At 38.1% G+C, this 13,332-nt stretch overlaps 2 long non-coding RNA genes across 2 annotated transcripts in view; one reads left to right on the top strand and one right to left on the bottom strand.

Annotated features, from left to right (window-relative positions):
• Nucleotides 1-1,180, bottom strand: part of LOC139045255 (uncharacterized) — a 34,649-nt gene extending 33,469 nt beyond the window's left edge. The window contains exon 1 of the long non-coding RNA XR_011503273.1: nt 1,088-1,180. This is a non-coding gene — a long non-coding RNA (uncharacterized lncRNA). The remainder of the gene's footprint in view (nt 1-1,087) is intronic.
• The window catches only part of LOC106829323 (uncharacterized), a 561,255-nt gene extending 552,849 nt beyond the window's left edge, over nt 1-8,406 (top strand). Inside the window, exon 10 of the long non-coding RNA XR_011503271.1 lies at nt 8,101-8,406. This is a non-coding gene — a long non-coding RNA (uncharacterized lncRNA). The remainder of the gene's footprint in view (nt 1-8,100) is intronic.
• The last annotated feature ends 4,926 nt before the right edge of the window (nt 8,407-13,332 follow it).

Genomic DNA, 13,332 nt, shown 5'->3' with positions numbered 1-13,332 from the left:
CCTAAGGCTTGGTTATGTTTAAGTATCATCGCTCCACTATTACTCAGATTTTCACATATTAATCTGACCATATTTCACAGTCAGCTACCCTGGTTAAAATGCAAGGAAATGGTCAAGTGATGAAAGTGGTGGGGTGTAGGGACTCAAATATCACTTTTTTACACAGCTCCAAACAGTACAGACAGATCCCTTCCTGTTAAGTACAGTAAGTGAATCCCATGGAATATTTCTGTGTATGTATGAACTCATAAGTTCACAACTGTCTCCTCTTGTGAGTGAAGCATTTGGGGGAAAGAAAATCTTTAATTATTTTAAACTGGAAATATATGTGCATGTCATATTAATAGTGACTTAACTTACAATTACAGTCTCAAAAATGGTTTCTGTGTGTCCTTTTTATTCTAGTTACTAAATTAGGTACTTTAATACATTATGAAAGCCTGTCTTTTCAGTTATATACAATTTTCTATTCACAGTTATTTCAAGATAATTGCATTTGGAAATAGTTAAAACATTAAAAACAACGCTAGGATAATATAATTTTAGGAGCAAAATTAATCAACAAATCAGAACATTTTAAAAGCCATTTTATTTTCTTGTCATAACATTTTAGAGAAGACAAGTATTTTTTAAATGACCTAAAAAAGCCCGTTGAGAAAGTTAACAAAAAGACAGTGCTGAATGAGATGGCACTAAGATGAATGTTTTGCAGCCGTAAGTATCCCCATGTTATGAAAGTAAGCCATTTTTTCTCTGTTCAGTGACTAGGGGCTAGAAAACTGCAAAAAAATCAATGTGGGAGTGCTTTAGATTTGTGGGGTAAATTACATGTGCTTGGCCGCTCCATTGTATCTGCCCTATATTCTATACAAGATACTTTAGATGGAACTGTCATGTAATACATATACCTCATATTGATTTTTATAGATTTAACAGAACTTGAACTCCATAATAAAGCAAGAAGAGAAACTGTATCTCCTTCAGATCTCTAATACCTGAAATATTCTTCAAATTAACTAAATGCTAGCTCCCAATTCAAAATTCATGGAAGGAGACTGAAAAAAAATTGATTCCTAATTCTGCTTACCTTCTGTTTCTGCTTCTCTTGTGTACATTTTATCTTAACTTCCCCACGTCTTTAAAGACATGTTAACTCTGAAAGACTTCCTGGGAGGGCTCATGAGCCAGCAAATGGGAGCCAACTGAACCTTTGAGAGTTGCTAGAAGTTCCAAACAATGACCTCTCTGTTGACTGTTCTTTTGGGTTTTCAGCTTGCTTTAGTGTGACCTCACTTTGCAGTGATTTTTAGGCTGCTGTGAATTCTGATCCCATTTAAATAAAGTATCTGAAGCCACCATAAGGGTTTGAGCAAGAGTTCAGGGAGTCCATGGTTAGCCCAAGGGCAGCCTCTCCCAGTCAGACAGTGCCTATGAAGCTAAAGACAATCCTAATAGAGAGAGAAGCAATTCAGCCCCTACTCAGAAAAACGCTGAGGTTGTTCCAACCAGCTCTGGATATCCAGGTCTTGGGCTCTGGGCGGAACTATAACCCAGTCTCTATATAACCTTGGAATAGGGATTTGCTAAACCTGGGGTAGCCTTGGTTCCACAGTGGGTCTCCAGGAAAAATAGGGACGGTGTAGTTTTACTCAGGATGATGAGAAACTACAGCAACATCAAGAATACAAGGAACCATCTTGAAATTTGGTGGTACTGGGAACTCCTCTCATCCAGAAATACTTTGGGGAGAAAGATGAAATGGTGGCATTTTGAAACTATTTTTTGAAGTATTTTAGAAAACATAGAATATTATAAAGAAGAAAATGAAATCATAATGCCATCACCCACAAGTGGCATTTATTGCTTTTCTACAATATCTGATATGTGATACAATGAAATATTGAGAAGCAGATCTCATGGGAATATTTTTAATGTGGCTAAATCCACATTAATAATCATTTTTCCAAACATCCTCTAATTAAAGAAAAATCACTAAGGCAAGGTCTGCTATTTTTAAGTGACTTGGAACTATTTTTTTCATATAAATGAATATTAAAGGTATCCAAGATATTAAATAACATCTATTTTCCCATGGAACAGAGAATTTTTTTTTTAAAGATTGACACCTGAGCTAACATCTGTTGCCAATCTTCTTTTTTTTTTTCTTCTTTTTCTTCTCCCCAAAGCCCTCTAGTGCATAGTTGTGTATTCTAGTTGCAGGTCCTTCTGGTTGTGAGGAACAGAGAATTTTGAACTCTGCTTCTCCCATGGTGAAAGTGTCTGGAAACAGCTTTTTCCCAATGACAATGAGATAAAGTTCTAACAGCCTCTGCTAGCGGTACTTAGCACAACAACCAAGTGTGTTTGTGTGTGTATAAAACCATTTGACTTTGGGAACATTTATTATAGTAAATAAATATTTTCATCAAAACTTTTTTTAAATAAGAAGAGAATAAAATTAGGAAAATGGAAAGACAAGTATAAAGACAACTCTAAAATGCTACTATAGAACGCAAAAGAAGATTGTAAAAAATGGAGACACGTGCCATTTTTCTGATTGAGAAGACTCAATATGATAAACATTAATTCTTTCCAAATAAATGTACAGATGTAATACAAACAAAATAAAAACCATAATACCATTGTTAACCTTAAAGACTAATTCTAAAGTTTACTTGGAAGAATAAATGTGTGATCATAGCCCAAAAAATGTTAAAAAAGAAATTTGAGAAAGGATTTTTTCTACCAGGTGGCGAAGTATATTGTGTAACTTCAGAGCTTAAACAGTGTGTGTTCTAGGAATTTGTGTCTCCTGGGTCCCAAGTTCTGGTGATGTTCACTCTTAAATTGTAGTCTCTCATAGCCTAAAGCACTCTCCATACCTCAAGGTGGAGAAAATAGGCGGAACATTGCAGCAGCAATGAGCGACCTTTTCTTCCTACCAGTGTTCTGCAGTTTTGACTCCAGCAGGGGACCAAGCGGGAAGTGACAGCTATCATAGGAGCACATAAAGAACTGAGAAACCTTCTTAAGACCCTATCTTCTTTCCCATTTACACAAGGGGTAGGATTCATTTCAAAAGGGCATTAGAGAAATATTCCACTCTCTCCTCAATTCCCATTTTCATTGCATTAGTCAAAGTTATAATAGCTGTGCCTTTAAATAAACAGTTTAAAATGGTTCCCCAAATAGTTATTTTAAAACTCTAACAACTTTGTAAAAAAGAAGGGAAGACGACTCTACACCAAAGCTCACTCGAGCATTTTTGGAGCTGATTACAGACAAAAAATTTGTCTTATATGATTTGAAAAACTGGAAACTATTACATGGCTTTTAGGCCTGGTTCTGGTTCATGGATTTCCCAAAGCCTACCAAAACAGTGAGATGTTAGTAAAACAGGCAAAGCAGTAGGATAGAATAGAGTCTGGAAACAGACTCGGGAATTTAGTATTGCTAAAGGTGAGATTTTAAATAGATAGGATTGCTCTCATACACTACTGGGATGAATGTAAAATTGGTAAGCCAATTGAGAAGCCAATTTTGCAATGTCTGTTAAAACGAAAGACAGGCATAGCCCATGACCCAACAATTCCACTTCTCCATGTCTCCCTGAGAAACGTTGGCACATGTGCGTAACAAGTCAGGCACAAGGATGTAGCTCTAGCTGAACAGTGAAAAATGGGAAACTATAACCGACCATCAACAGGGGACGGGCTAAGCAAACTACTGCCAGAATCTTCCCATGAATATGATACGTGCGGAGGAAAGGAGGAGGTAGATCTCTCTGCACCCGTTCAAAAAGATTTCCAGAACATATCACTGAGTAAAAAAAATAGCAAGCATCAGAATATTAATACACAAGATATTGCATGCTGAGGTGTATCTACCTTATACATACATGTATACCACACCAATCACCATTAAAAAAAAATTACATAAATTTTCATTAATCTTTATCTACCTCAAACCACACACAAGAATATATTTCCTATGGATTAACAACTTAGATGTAACCCTTTTTCAACTGTAAAATTTCTAATATGAATTATATGAGAATACTTATTTAACCTTATTAAGGTTAAAGACAAGAAACCATAAAGGAAATTTCTGACAGCTTTAACTTTATGACAAAATAACAACAGACTTCCATATAGCAAATAACACTAAGAAAAATTAAAAGACAAATCCTTTGGAGGAATTTAAATGACTACAGCATCTCTTAGGGAGAAATCCATCAATGCGTTCATTTAAAATGCACATACCCAGTACCCCAGCAATTCCACTCACAAGAGTTTATGCCAAGGAAGTAATTGTACATGTTGTCAATTATGTGTGTAAAGGGATGTTCAGTGCAGTATTGTATGTTTATAATTGCACAAAGAAAGGGGGGCACTGAATATCCATCAATAAGGAAATGGTCCAATAGATTATGATGTTTCCATATAACGGAATACTATACAGCTGTTAAGATGGATAACATTAGTATTAACCTTTACTCTGAGCTAAATACATTATCTCATTCAATCCTTTCAACAATGCTTTGAGGTAGGTGTGATTAGAATTCTCATTTTAAAGATGATAGGGCTGAGACTTCGAGAGATTAAGTGGCCCCAAAACATCCAACTGTCTCACTCCAAATCTAGAACTTTTGGAAGATCTGTATGTAATGACACAGAAGGATGTCAGTGAAACACTGAGATGAAGAAAAAGAAGTTGAAGAATAGTATGTATACTGTGATCACATTTATATAAATAAATGTAAAGATCTCATGTAGAGACAGAAACATGTTAAAGTGGTGTTCTCTAGATGGATGGCATTATGGATGTTCTTTACCTTCTTTTGAATTAACTATATTTTCTGATTTTTCTGCCAGCAAGGAACTTTTTGCACTTCAAAAAATAATGAAAGTAGGGGGCTGGGCCATGGCCGAGTGGTTAAGTTTGCTCACTCTGCTTCAGCGGCCCAGGGTTTTGCCGGTTTGGATCCTGGGCACGGACATGGCACCACTCATCAGGCCATGTTGAGGTGGCGTCCCACATACCACAACTAGAAGGACCCACAACTAAAATATACAACTATGTACTGGGGGGATTTGGGGAGAAAAAGCAAAAAAAAAAAAGAAGATTGGCAGCAATTGTTAACTCAGGTGCCAATCTTTAAAAAATAAATAAATAATTAAAGTAAATAATTCTAGGATAAAACCGATAGTGTTTTAGGCAATGAAGATTATTATTCTAGCAAAAGTATTTATTTAAAATGCAGTGTTTTGAGACTTCCGATGGTTTGACCTGGAGAACACATTCCCATTGGTAGATGCTGTATAAGTTAGAATATGAAAAGCAGCTGGCCTTTTTCAGTGATCAAAAATTGATATCCCACTGGAGAGAGAAAAATGATCTCTTTCTGTTGTCTAATTACCTAGAAGTTCAAGTACTGAGGGTTTTTTGTTTGCTTCTTTTTTGTGGGAAGATTTGCCCTGAGCTAACATGTGCTGCCAATCATCCTCTTTTTTCTTTTTTTTTTTTTTGCTTGAGGAAGATTCACCCTGAGCTAACATCTGCACCAGTTCTTCCTCTACTTTGTAAGTGGGATGCCTCCACAGCATGGCTGATGAGTGGAGAAGGTCTGCACCTAGGATCTGAACCAGAAAATCCAGGCTGCCAAAGTGGAGCGTGGGGACATTTAACTATTCGGCCGTGCAATAATAATTTTTGATCAGGCTAACATGAATTGTGTGTTTATTGGTGGAAAGGATGAAGAAAGCAAGTTACTTTAAACCTGTTGTCTCCAATTTTCAAAAACTATCCTCTGGGATCAGACATACTTTTCTCCAGGCAATGTGCTGCCCTGGGGGTTCTCTAGTCGAGTGGGCTGAGCCTTCCAGGTCAATACAATGGAATCTGCACTTGTCACTTCAAGGGTGTCACTTCTTAGTTCCTGAGACAAAATCACCATCAAACATGAACCCACAACCAAACCATGATTCTATCAAATACCCTGTCACTATTTCTTTTCTCTCTCGTATTCTTTTTTGTCTTTCCTTATTTTTGTAGATGAAATCGGGATAAAATGGGCATCAGGAGGAAAACAAAGGCACTATAGCAAGATAATGCTACCCTCTCGACTGGCAGGAGTGTTAAATGGGACCCCAAGTATCGAATGACCCCCTTAATCCTATAGCTACAATCAAAACTAGAACTGCAATGTGGGTCTCCTGATTCCTTCTGGTGCAGAGTCTCTTACTGGACAACACTAAGTAACACTCAAGCTGAGGGGCCTGGTGTCTAACGACACAGAGGTTTTGCCTTAGGGATAGTGCTGGGTAGAGGTGAAGGTGGGGTGAAGAGATAGGGGTGTGGGCTGATTGTGGACATGTAAGCTTAACACCAGCAGTCAGAGACACTTTCTTTTCCCTTTACCGTGTTTTCCTGAGAATGATGAGTCAACAGTTCCAGTGTGGTAGACTCCAAAATACCATACCCTGAGGAAGGTTCATATCTATGAGTGAAAAGACAAGTACAGGGAGAGAAAGGGCGATAGATGTTTTCTCTCTTCCTCTCAACTGCAATTTTTTGAAAGACATCTAAGATTGGATCAAGGCATAGACAACCACCTCCCAGTATGATTTGAGGAAAACAGTCTTCCTGCCTCTAAAATGTGTCCTCTAGTGACTTGCTGAAGTGCTTGATATACCCACATTAAAGAGTCTTTACTTTGGGACAAAGAATTATTTACATATTCAATATTGAAGAAATATTTATTAAGAACTTAATAAAAAATAAATAAAGGGTCTGGCCTGGTGGCATAGTGGTTAAGTTCACACACTCTGTTTTAGCATCCCAGCATTCACAAGTTTAGATCCCAGGGGTGGATCTACACAGCACTCATCAAGCCAAGCTGTGGTGGTATCCCACATACAAAATAGAGGAAGATTGACACAGATGTTGGAAAAGAAAGAACTTAAGTGCCAAACACTGTTCATGGTGCTCTCCCCCCTGAAAAAAGTGAAGAATGAATAATAAACAGTCTCCATCCTAAAGGCACTTAAAATCCACATGGGAAACAAGATAATTTAAAGAAAAATTGATGTGTTAGCACAGGGTTAGGATGTTTTTGTCAAGCACTCAGGAGACCTGAAGGGCAAGTGGCAGGCAAAACAGGAAAGGAGAAGAGAAAGGTGAGACATACGAAACAGTGGGCATAGGAATGGTGGGCCCCAAAGCTGGAAAGAAGTGGTAAGAGGTGGAGAGAAAGAGAGTTACAAGGTGGGCATGAAGGACCCTTTTTATCCTGAGGAAGAGGAGAGCCCTTGAAGGGGTTTAAGCTGGCAGGGGAGGGTGGGATTGGTGGGGTGGGGAGAAGGTGATGTGTAATGTATTATATTGATGTTTACATATCATAATAGAGAGAAAATTGCATCAGGTCATTAACAGTCATTAACATATATGAAAAGTTTGTTCCTGAAAACAAGGGGTGGGAGCATTCAGAGATTAATATCAGAATTACGTTCTTATTCTAAAACCGTGGAAAACTCAGAGTTTTTAAATCTTGCAGAATTTATAATGTAGTTGGGAAGTCAAAATCTTTGTATACAAAAATATTAGAGTGCGTGTGTTAACCTGTAGGGTGGGGATTGCAATGCTGTAGTGGTTCAGGGAAAGGCATGCTCCAAAGAAGCTGAAGCCGCCTCAGAAGCCCTCATGAAGGGGAGGGGGAAAGACTTACCAGGGAGAGAGCACTCGTCTGCTTGCAGAGGGTGGGGGTGAGGGTAGTTTGTGCTCAAAATCTACGAAGGCTAGTGAGATTCATTCAAGAAACATTAACCAAGTCTTGTGCCAGGTGCTTTTGATGGATGCAGGGTAAATAGATTAAAATGACCTGTCCTCAAGGGCCTTCAGTTTAGTTTCTGACACTAACTTCTTCGTCTGCAAAAGAACATAATACCTATGATCCCAGATTGCTCAGAGGGTTAGTGAGAGTGCGTGTGCAGCTCCTAGAAGAGTGTCTGGCACATAGTAGGCACTCAGCAGTGGTATTATTGTTGCTGTTCCTGTTCCCGAGATTCCTCGTGACCTGTGCCCTGTCTCCTTCAATCTCAGGAACTTGACAGGACCTGCTTGAATGTGGCCACACTCAAGAGTGACTGGATCTGTCCTGACAAGGTTCCAGCCGCTAGTTCTTAGTCCTCATTCTGCAGCACTTTCTTCATACTTCAGTTTTGAGTGGTGCCCAAAATCTGAAAATTATATACATTTCTCTGAAAATCACTTATTGCTCTGCAGAAAACAAAGAGGATAACATCAAGTTAATTTACGTTTATACAATAGTATAGATCTGGTTATTTTGACATAGTTTGAGTCTGGAATGAATAAATGAGATTTCATTAGAATAAATGGTGTCGTTTACTCATGGTCTTCATTCTTCTCATTTCATATAGACCAATTTGAACATGAGCTCTTCTTGTGTCTGGTAATGCCAGAAGCCATCAGGCTGCAGAACTTGAAATGAATCTCTCCTATCCTCTCCCCTCCTCTCCTCTCCCCTCCCCTCCTCTCCCCTCCTCTCCTCTCCCCTCCCCTCCTCTCCCCTCCTCTCCCCTCCCCTCCCCTCCCCTCCTCTCCCCTGCCCTCCCCTCCTCTCCCCTCCCCTCCTCTCCCCTCCTCTCCCCTCCTCTGCTCTCTTCTGCCTCCTTTTCTTCCTGCTCCTCTTGTTCTTCCTCTTCCTCCTTCTCTTCCACTCGCCCCTCTTCTTCTTCTTCTCTCTCTCTCTCTCTCTCTCTCTCTTCTTCTCTCTCTCAAAACCACTGGATTTTTCATTCTCTTCCCTTAAGAACTAGGTCTGGCTGTAGCCCTGTGCTGCTAAGTAAATGACTAGATCATCTTGACATCTTGTGTAAATGGTAAGGCAGTTAAAATCATGGTTCAAAGTAGTGGTTGTCTAGTGCCTATCTCATAGTGCTTAAAAGGTCTTCATAATCTGTAAGGGAAACCTGACAATGTTTTTTAAAGTTAAAGATTGGCAACAGTTGTTAGCTCAGGTGCCAGGCTTTAAAAAAAAAAAATAACTAGCGGTTTAAAAAAAAATATTTCACAACAGATTCTAGGGAAAAAGAGGGCAAGAAAAAATGCAACAATTACTCTTGAATACCAAGGGCTTAAAGCTCAAGGAGTCTGGCTCTCCAATGGACAGACCCACACAGAGGGAGCCCCATACAACCAACATTGCCATGAAGTTAGGGTGATCATATGCCTTATTGCTTCTAACTCTTTTAACAATTAAAGGAGTGCTATTAATTATTATTAATTATATATAACTATAATAATTATAATCCAGGGTGATCTGGGGAAACAGGGATGTATAGCCATCCTACCTAAAGGCAACAAGGATAAGAATAAAATTTGGAGCAGAGGTAATAGTAGGTAAGGAGATATGGACAAATATTGTTTTTCTGAATTTAAAAAACAATGATTGATGGTGTGTGTATTTATAAAATCTGTACACTGGGCTACAGATTGATAGGACTTTGGTAAATTGCTTAAAAACATAACTCACCTCACTTTTTCAGCCAGCTCAGCTATATGGGACATAGCCTAAAACTGAGTCTCTGAGTGACAAAGCACACCCATTAACATTCACGTGCCTGAGAAGCACAGGCGAAACCCCTCAAATCTTCCTTCAGAGCTTACTGAATCCTCCTTAAAATGCAACTCATTAACACTTTCAGTTAATTAATGCCAGCCATAGTCCATAGAAAGAAGAAATTGCATATCACAAAATAAAATGGGCCTGGCATATTTATAAGCAGCAGAGGACCTGATAGCCTCATTATGAGAGGACAGACAGACAGAAGAATCCCAAAGCATAGTCTCTATGGCCTGTAAACCTGTAGCCTCTGAAGATGCCACTGTTCTACAGCAAAGCACAATAACTGATGTTCATCATTATAATCTTGAGGCATCAAGAAGAAAGTTACAATTTAAGTAGAGAAGCAGTGTAGTGACACTGAAAGAACATTGACAACAGAGTCTGAAAGACTTGGATTGTAGTCCTAACTCTGCCATTCACTAGCTTTGTGACCTTGGGTAAATTATTTAATCCTTCTAACATTATTAACATTAGCATCATCTGCAAAATAGGAAGAATACCTACCTAAAGGTGATAAGAATGATAAGGTACGATCATGTTTTTAAAAGGCCCAGCACTATGCCTACCATATGGGAGCTGCTCAACCAATGGAAGTTATTATTCACAACAATAAAAAGTTCTCTGTGTTCTATTTAAGAAGAATGTTGTCCTGAATGGCAAGAAACATTCCAAGATTATTACCATTGGGGTCTCCCCCTCTACGGTGCTAACTGGGCCAGTTCAGAGCAGCAGATGTCATGGCTTGCTTAGAATAGTAGGCATAAAAATCGAATAGCTGGGCATGGTCATGTAAGCAAGAAGAATAGGAGTAGTAGATCCTCATAGACGGGCAGACTAGAAAGGTTGGGGGCAGGTTAGAGGGTGATATCTCAGAGCTGGGTTCAGGCAGTAATAGAATTCCTCTCCTCTTTCCAGAGTTGGGGCCTGGAATCCTGTGGCAGACCATTTGAGCAGCATGCATAAAGTTTATAAAGAATAAAATGAAAAGGTTCTTTTCATAAAAGATTAAGCTTGGAAGTTCTCAGAGTGAAAAATGTTTACAAATGGATTGCACTGCCTTGAGAAGTAGTGAGTTTTCTTTCAACAAAAGAGTATTCAAATACAATTTAAAAGCCTTTGATACGGATGTTGTTGAATGAATCTAAGCATTGGCTGGAAAACTGAATTAAATCACCTTATGATGGTCTTTTCCAAAACTAAAGCAATATTTCACTTGTGTGGAATAATTTAGAGATTCATAAAAATGCTAAGTAATTGAGATGCTATTGTAAATAGTTTATTTTTTCTGAATATAAAGTGAATGTAAGATAATTGAAGAAATTCATAAGGTATCAAAAAGTATATACTGGGGCTAGCCCGGTGGCATAATGGTTAAGTTTGGCATGCTCTGCTTCAGCAGCCCAGGTTCATGGGTTCATATCCTGGGTGTGGACCTATGCCACTCGTCAGTCATGCTGTGGCGGCAACCCACATACAAAATAAAGGAAGACTGGCGCAGATGTTAGCTCAGGGTGAATCTTCCTCAAGCAAGAAGAGGAGGATTGGCAGCAGCTGTTAGCTCAGGGCTAGTCTTCCTCAACAACAACAAAATATATATACATATATATTTTGTCATATATATATGACAAAAGAAAATAGTCATGATTCTATTCTTCCAGAGACAACCATCACAAACATTTTCTTTCAGTCTTTCTTCCATAGATCTTTTTCCAAAGTTGAGAATATATTGCACATACAAATTTTATCTTACATTTTTTGCTTTGTCATCATCATTTTTGTGTCATTAGAAAATGTTTTAGGCAGCATTTTAAGGTTGTAAAATATTACATTACCTCAATACATCAAATTTGGGCTCCAAATTTACATGCCTGAGTGGGAATCCCGCTCTGCAATTTACCAGCTGTGTGCATTTGGGCAATTTACTAACACCTGTGTGCCTGTGTCCTCATCTGTAAAACGTGAATAATAATACTACCTACCTCATAGTTTTATTTTAATGATTAAATGAGTTAATACATATAAAATACTTAAAAGTGTGTCTGACACATAATGTGTTCAATAAATCTTAATTGTTATTGTTGCTACTCATTTCCCTTATATAAGTCATTTTAGATTGCCTTCAATTTTTCACTATTATAATTAACTCTGTGATAAACATCTTTGTAGTAGATGAGTTTTTAAAGATATTCTTCAGAATCCAAACTCTTCAGCCATTTATTTTTGGTTTTTGTTTGTTTCAACTATTTGCTTTAGCTATAAAGCAATAGATGAATAGATGCTATTTATCTGGAACCACTGGCTTTGCCAATATGTTTTTTTAAAGGGAGAACAATATCTATTTCTATTGTTTTCTTTCCTCTTTTTTCTTATTGTGATACAATACACATAAAACTTACAGTTACTAATGTTTAGTAAATTCACAATGTTGTACAATTTGTCAATATGTTTTCAGGCCACTTATCCCAAAGATAGTCAAATATAATGCAGAGAATGGAAGAAAGAAAAAGTAAGCTTTATTAGCCTTAAAATTTCTCTCATGAAAAAGGAAAAATAACTTCCTCCTTCTCACATTTCATTAGGAGGCCATTGGGTGGAAAAACCAAATGATAAACACCTTAAATCGTTTCTGGAACGTATTATGCATATTTACGGAAACTTCGGTTGACTCTATCTGAGTCAGGAAGAGGACAGCTGAGAGGGACCAAAATTTAGGGAGTCCTGTTATAGTTCAGGCATCGTGGAAGATGGTTAATGTAAATTACCCTATTTAGTCCTTACAAAGACCACAAGTTATAACTAGTATCCTCCATATTACAGATGGGGAAACTGAGGTTTGGAGAGGTGAAGTGATTTGTCTGCATTTACACAGCTAAAAAGTGGCAGAGGTGGGACTCAAACTCAGATCTACCTGATTTCTCAAGTTCCATGCTCTTTCCATTATACCATACTGCCTGTTGATATAAATGTGTAATATTACCCTAAGAGAAAGAGATTCTCTGAAAGTTACAACAGAAATTCCAATAACCATCTGGATAGAAAATCGCAAGTCCACAAACCAGGGAATCCAGTCTTTGCAGCTTTTCCTCATGGTCAATACAGTTCTCCTAGCATTTCATCCTTTTCTATTGCTGTCAGTTTTTCGCCTGGATATCTCAACATCCCTAAAAGGGTTATTCGGAATGGATTAGGCATTAGCACTCTCAGTGCTATGCCAAAACACACACAGACTTGTTGACCCAACAAGAAGCTGCTTGTAGAGCAGCTTTGCATAAACTGAAATCACGGATCTCAAAAGCTTTCTCTCTTCCACCACAGTTAGTTTTTTCATATTTGACAACAAACATAGACTATCAAGAAGAAAGGGAAAAAAATATTTTTCATAGCAAGAGTCACTGGAATTTAGTGTAGAAATTAGCAGTGGAAGGCAAAATCTTGTGTTCATAATCTCATTCTATCCAAAGCCTTGTTTTTTATTTGCTCGTGTTCTTGAGTTTTCCACGATGCTTAATTTCTCATTTGCAACACAAAAATAATTAAAAACCAGTGGCCCCGGGGCACATGAAATCATACTCATAGAGCGCTTTAATTTGAGAAGGGTTAGAAAGTCATACGTGCAGGTATGGAGCTCTGAGCACTGCATTAAGCACGTTTAAAGTGAAATGCTGATACTGAATAGGAACCTCCTG

The sequence above is a fragment of the Equus asinus genome, chromosome 5, assembly GCF_041296235.1.
Source record: "Equus asinus isolate D_3611 breed Donkey chromosome 5, EquAss-T2T_v2, whole genome shotgun sequence".
Taxonomy (NCBI): domain Eukaryota; kingdom Metazoa; phylum Chordata; class Mammalia; order Perissodactyla; family Equidae; genus Equus; species Equus asinus.
Note: the sequence above shows the minus strand (reverse complement) of the source record. Positions and strands in the feature narration are given on the sequence as shown.